The 7,385-nt window shown below is 34.5% G+C and overlaps 1 pseudogene; it reads right to left on the reverse strand.

The window, feature by feature from the left end:
• Positions 1-5,104: 5,104 nt before the first annotated feature.
• LOC115801755 (U6 spliceosomal RNA) lies at positions 5,105-5,203 on the reverse strand (annotated as a pseudogene).
• Positions 5,204-7,385: the final 2,182 nt, after the last annotated feature.

Consider the following 7,385-nt stretch of genomic DNA (forward strand, 5'->3'; position numbering starts at 1 on the left):
GAGAGAAGGGAACTACTACTTGCCTGGGGGAATTTGGTAAGGCTGCAGGGAAGAGGAGATTTGGCAGAAGGAAAGAAAGGAAAGGCAGTTCACGAGGTAATGAAATGGGAAAGAGTTACTCAATCCCAGCACTATTGGATCTCAAAACAAATGGGAACTATTAATATGGTCCCTTAAATAACTTGACATATTGTAACTCTTGCTAAAGTTTAAACTCTTCTCATTAGTATTGTTCTGTCAGCAGTGAGAGACATTGTTAAGCTTTTCGGCATCAACAGAAGTTCTTAAAGAAAAGCAGCCCGGGATTTGATATGTCATTGCATTGAAGCAGAATATAATGCTATTTGCAGGATTTATAATAATAAAATGCCAGTGCAGTTTGGATTATCTTCAAGGAGCCATCCTCAACCAAATGCCACATATCCCTGTCCCACAAGGCAGTTCCTTGGACGGGAATGACTGTGAGACACTTGAGTGCATTTTACTCATCCATAAAAGTCATATTAGTAAGGTAAATATAGAAGCCACTTTCTTCCTCATAAATGTAACCATCTGCCTGCAGTGGTGTGGTATTTAAAGCTCAGGTTAGGCTTGACAGTGCTGAAGTTCAACCTGGTATTTTCAAATGCTGAACTCCAAGAAGTGCCAACAGCAAAGATAGGATGATCTGTTGGGTGTCTTTCAAGGGAGGAAGATGACAATGTGGTTTTAAGCTGTGGTGCAAAGGGAAAAGGTTATAGGCAAAACTAAACTAAACTAAAAATCTAAAAAATCCCCATTCCCATCTGCTAAGTTATTTTGGGGGAAATCTTTAACATTATTATTAACAGTGTCCCTAATTTTGCAGCTGGAGCCCCTTTTCACTTTGCATCATGGCTGACACAAATCACAGATAATCACTGTACAATAAATCATTTGAAAAATACATAGAGGCAATGAGCCAAGAAAGGTATTTAGCATTTAATCGAAGGTGACCTAGTGTTTCTCACCTACCATCTATAAAATGAAACATTCAATTTAATCACGAAGCAGTGTTAATTCAGAGGGAAAATGTTGATCCTTGCAACAAGCAGGTGGTTTGGAATAGATTAAAATAAAAAATACTGAACCAAGAGTTTAGGGGCCTGGTTTCCGGTTGGAATTCTGTAACTTCATAACTGATTCCCTTAGATAATGTATGCAAGTCCTGGAAATTTCAGATTATGCAAATGTAAAATCTACAAGGTTAGATTATATGGATTCTAAGGTCTCTTTCAACTTTAAATCTTATACTGTAGGCTATGACCATGTATGGATCTAATAGTGTTGATACTTGGCTTTTAAGGTGGGTTATTTGCCTCACAGCTTCATTCTTTATGCAATTGTTAATAAAGTAATACTAGCTAATCTTTCATAAATGATGTCAGTTAAAACAGCTGACATACATAATCATCTCAATTCTTTACAGTTTTTGCAAAGTGAATGCCTAGCTTTCTGTCACTCAATGTATTACCTGAGGATAATTAGAGAATACATTATGCATAAAAGGAAACCATTTATCTGATAAAAAAACTGTAAAGCCCATACATATTATACCTTATTTGAGAAACCATTATAGCACTAAAAAAAATCTTTGATAGCAGTCCATTTGTCATCTAGCCTAGGCCCCTTAGCAAACTCTCAAGAGATCAATCCTGTGATAAATGAAGAGGCACTGAAATCTGTGTCAAAGTCTGACACATCGTGCAAAACATTACTCACGGAGAACAGGTAAATCAAAAGACTGGGAATTGTCAATGCTACATCCCAGGTATATCTTTTCCAGCTTTAAAAAATAGATCCCATTGCTTTATTGTTAATTCATGCTCTTAAACACAGCTGCCTATCCCCCAAAACTTCTGCCGTCATATTTTTTTCCAGTTCTTAAACGACACGTATTATGCGCTTAAAACTATTTTAAGTGCATTACATATATTTGTTCATTTAATTATCACACCAACTTCTGAGTTGGTACTATTAGTACCTTCATTTTACACATGAGCGAACTCAGAACAGAGATGTTTAAGTAACTTGTACTGGTCACATAGCTAGAAAGTTGTTGAGCTGGGATTTAAGGCTAGGACTTGAAGGGAAATGCTGTAAACTTAACTAGTATGGTCCACTGCAGTGATGAAGAGCTGCTCAGATATATATCTGTCTGGTTTTCATGGTCTCATGTATAAATGTAGAACTGTTATAGGTTGCCTACACATACGATATCTTTTGCAGTAGATTATTTTGGGTTGGTAATTTTAAAAATAAAAATTGTAGCAGAATGGAAACAAGGAATTTCTTTAACTCTAAAGTCCTTAAGTCCTATAACATGGTTTTGTTAAATGTGTTACTGATTAAGTGCAACATGAGGTAAAAGAAGCACTGGTTTTCTAGTCACTCTAAAGACACTGTCTCCAATAATAAATAGCAAAATTGTATATTCATGATTTTGTATCACTGTATGAACTTCAACACATTTTTTAATGTTTTTGAATATTAGTACACTTCAGGGACATACTTTAAAAAGTAGATATGACTAAGTGTATAATAATTCTAATGGGATATGACAAGACTTTCAATCTTTTATAAATGTTGTTTGATTAGATTGTGGAAAAATTTTTTATCATAATTTTTTTATCCATTTGTTAATCTGAGCAGAAATCTTTTTTAGGGTCAATGGGTTAGATCCTTAGAGGTATGTACCTCAAAAAGTTGTTGGTTGATGGTAAGCAAGTCACATAGTTTAAAAATTCAATTTTTACCCATTTGTTGAAGAAGGTCATGTTGATAAGTATTTCGTGGGAAAGAATGATGGACGTATTATCACTGGAAGGAAGTACCATAAATTTCATGGAAATGTATTTTCGGGTGGCTATTTGACATAGTTTAAAAAACTGGAAAATTGATTAAAACACAGTATCAATATAAACATTTGTTTTGTAGCCCAAATTTCAGTGTGAACTTCTGGGGGAATGTCTTAAGATGTGGATGTGTTGTAATAGTTTGTGGAAATGGATTGGTATGATGATTGTTAGCTAATTTTCCAAGTGAAGTTCCCCTGCTCTCTCTGTTTATACAGTATTTCTAATGTAATAGGAAAGTTGAATCACAGTAGTGGGTTGTTAGTAGGAACAATTCCTTGCTTGTAAAAAACATAAAATATTATAAATATGTGGATATGGAAAAATAGTGATTTGAGTTCTTATGATATAATATCCCAAACCACAGCTGAACACTCCTTTTTTTTTTTTTTTTTTTTTACAAATTCAGCCACTACCAGACTTTGCTGATAATCCCACTCTGAAGGGTAGACTTGTTAACCTCCAATGCCTAGAGCTGCACATCACTATTTTTTTTTTTAATGTTTCTCAAGTATTTTGCAAAGTCTAACTTTTGGGTTGTACTATTAACTCAATTTCACAAAACATAATACTTATCTTTGGTAAAAACCAGCAACATTCATATTATTTCCTCAACTCTTAGCCTCTGGCATGTCTCAGTTGTGAAAATAAAGTATTCTACTTTTATCTGAAAATATCTGTTTCATACTTTATGGATAATTTTATATGCCACCCAATATAATGCCAAGTTGGATTTTTAAAGTTAGAATTATTAGTAATACTACCATGCTACTACTATTAATGATAATGAGGATAATCACTGCTATGTAGTAGCATATTTTTAAAATGTAGTATTTTGGCTTAGGCTTTACTTAAGATATACATTAATATGCTCAATGTTTAGCATTAAAGCTTCCTAGTCTTAAAGGCACTTACATGTTTTAGGCCTCTTTGTTGATCCAAGTTAAAAAACCAATATTTTTCCTTTTATGCATATCATAGCTACAAATTAATAAAACTTCCAAGCTCAGAAACAAAAAGCCAATTATATTCAAAGATGGGAAATGCTTGGCAGGCATCCCACCTCTTTTCCTCCCATGCTCATGGCAGACATTAATCATTGATCATGGCCAGAGGCAGCCTCTGACCTCTCCTCAAAATAGTGCTCTAGGAGCCACAATCAGTCAGTCAGGGATGGTTAAGGGAGCAGACTTATCTATCATGAACAGATAAATAAAGATAGAGTGTGACACCTTATTATCCATAATTCTCTCCTATCTGTATCTATAAACCAATATGGATCCATTATGTACAAACTAAGTGAAGGAAATGAGTCATTAGTTTGTAAGAAAGCAAATGGAGAGACACAATCACGCAAAAGTTATTTTAATTTTTCTATGTCCTTTCGGACCTACAGAGAAAGCATGTCCCTATATGAAGCAATCAGTTTGGGAAAGGGAAGTTAGCAAGGATTTTAGCCTCAAGAATTCCTTCCACAGGAAATGTGGCATTGCAAACTTAAGGGCTGGGCTACTCAGAGGAAATCTGCGGCTGTGTTTCCATATGTCAGGGAAGCAAACCTTTGGAAGACCCATACCCAGGCTGGCTAAGAATAGAAATGGGCTGTGTGGCAGTGAAACTGAAAATATTTTCCTCTTGTCCTTATTTATTCAGTTTTAGGGGGGGCCTTCCCTTTATAAATTATACATTCTTTTTTTTTAACATCTTTATTGGAGTATAATTGCTTTACAAGGGTGTGTTAGTTTCTGCTTTATAACAAAGTAAATCAGCTATACATATACATTTATCTCCATATCTCCTCCCTCTTGTGTCTCCCTCCCACCCTCCCTATCCCACCCCTCTAGGTGGTCACAAAGCGCCGAGCTGATCTCCTTGTGCTATGTGGCTGCTTCCCACTAGCTATCTATTTTACATTTGGTAGTGTATATATGTCCATACCACTCTCTCACTTCATCCCAGCTTGCCCTTCCCACTCCCCATGTCCTCAGGTCCATTCTCTACGTCCATGTCTTTATTCCTGTCCTGCCCCTAGGTTCTTCAGAACCTTTTTTTTTAGATTCCATATATATATGTAAGCATATGGTATTTGTTTTTCTCTTTCTGACTTACTTCACTCTGTATGACAGACTCTAGGTCCATCCACCTCACTACAAATAACTCAGTTTCGTTTCTTTTTATGGCTGAGTAATATTCCATTGTATATATGTGCCACATCTTCTTTATCCATTCATAAAAATATGGAACGCTTCACGTGTCATCCTTGCACAGGGGCCATGCTAATCTCCTCTGTATCATTCCAATTTTAGTATATGTGCTGCTGAAGTGAGCACAAATTATACATTCTTGATTGTAAGTTTTAATGGTGACCTATTTACAAGCATTAGAAATTGAAAACAGCTATTAAATTTGAAAATCTTTTTGTGTATGTTGGGGAAGAGTAGGATGAGCCTACTAGGAAAAGAATGTAGTATTTGATCTGTACCAAAAAATCCCAAACAAGCAAGCAAACCATAATTTCAAAGTATTAAATCTGTAAGTTTAACAAGTAAGTGTTACATGCTTTCTTACTGGGGTCCCAGTAATAATCCCAGTATGCCTAGCATAACATAAACTCACTGTCTTAGCTTGGGCTGTCATGAAAAAAACACTATAGAATCAGTGGCTTAAACAACAGTGGTTTATTTTCTCACAGTTCTGAAGGCTGGAAGTCTGAGATCAGGGTGCCAGCATGACTGGGTTCTATGAGAGTAGTCTTCCTGGCTTGTAGATGGCCACCTTCTTGCTGTGTCCTCATATGTCCTTTCCTTGGTACATGCACTGGGAAGAGGTCTCTCTCTCTCTCTCTCTTCCTGTTCTTATAAGACCACTAATCCTATCATGAGGGCCCCACCCTCATGACCTAATTACACTCTTAACACCCCATCTTCAAATACCATCACATTGGTTGTTAAAGCTTCAACATATGAATTGTGGAGGGTGAGCACAGACATTCAGTCTATAACACTCTCAAAGGATTACTTTGATTGGTTAATCTTAAAAAACATGTGTTTCAAGTTTTACTAACTCCCAACAATTAATTTGAGAAATATATAAATTTTTCTACCAAGAAAATTGGAGGATGATAAGAAAAACTGTGAGAATTTTAAGAGAGTACTTTAAGAGTATAGTAAGGTGATCAGATATAAAACTCAATATACAAAAATCAATAACTTTCTTAATATTAGCAATACTCAATTAGAAAATGTAATGATAAAAGGGATCTCATTCATAATAGCAACAAAATCCATTTTATACTTAGAAATAAATAGGAAATGTGCAAGATTTTTATGAAAAGGGTGTTTAAAAATCTACGTAAATAAAATGTTATTCCATATTTCTCAATGGGAAAACTCAACGTTGTGAAGATGTTGATGAGCTGGTTCTCAAGCACGTATGAAAGAAAGAACAGCAATGCTTAGCAAGTTACATTTTTAGAAAAGAGAATCATGGGATTTGAACTACTACTAATAAGAAGAACATAATATAAGGCAATTTAAACAGTGCATTTTGGCATAGGAATAGACAAACACATTGGTAGAAAAAACTAGAATGGAAATCCAAAAATATAGTTTAAGTAAAGATGTCATCTCTAATTAGTAAAGTGTTCAAAGCTTCTCAATTCATCACATTATGACAATTGGCTCTCCTTTTGGGGAAAAAATTAAGCTCATTGTTCATATCATAAGCAAAGATACCTTTTGGAGAGACTAATGAGAATAAATGTTAAGAACAAATTATAAAAGTATTTGAAGAGAATATAGAAAAAATTCATAACTCTGGGAATTGGGAAGGCTTTCCTAAGTAATACACAAAATTCATATGACATAAGAAATTATTTATAATGTTGACCTCATAGAAACAAAAACCTTCTATGAGACAACAATAAAAAAGAAGTTAAATGATAAGCTACAGACTAGCAGAAATATTTGCAACAGGTATAAAAGATTTGCAATATATAAAAGGTGCCTGCATATGAATATTTAAAACACAAAGAACCAAATAGAAGATAGACAAAGGATACAAAGGACCATTTACAAGAGAAATGCATATGGCATACATGTGAAGCTCAGCATGTGTAAATTAGATAATATTTACCAAAATTTCAAGTAACCCTAATCTTTGACCTTGCGGTCTACTTCTAGGAATCTGTCCCACAGAAATACTCACTCATAGTAAAACACGTTTACAAGAATATTCTCTTTTATAATAGCAAATAGTAGAAACAAACAGAATATCACCAACAAAGGAGACAGTAATAAAATTACAGAACATTCCATTGTTATAGAGAAAGAATAAGATCTGTACATATTAAAATAGAAAATTCTTTAAGACCCAGGTAAAAATAAGTTGCCATAGCATAATAGAATCGTGTATAAATGTATATGGCCCATAAATGTACAAATACTTTGTGTTTATTTTTTTGTTCTATATGCTTTTGTATGGATTGATTCTTCTACTGTGAGAATATATTCA

Source organism: Delphinapterus leucas, chromosome 9 (genome assembly GCF_059928025.1).
Source record: "Delphinapterus leucas isolate spDelLeu-1000000601 "Yukka" chromosome 9, BTC_Dleu_Yukka2, whole genome shotgun sequence".
Lineage (NCBI taxonomy): Eukaryota > Metazoa > Chordata > Mammalia > Artiodactyla > Monodontidae > Delphinapterus > Delphinapterus leucas.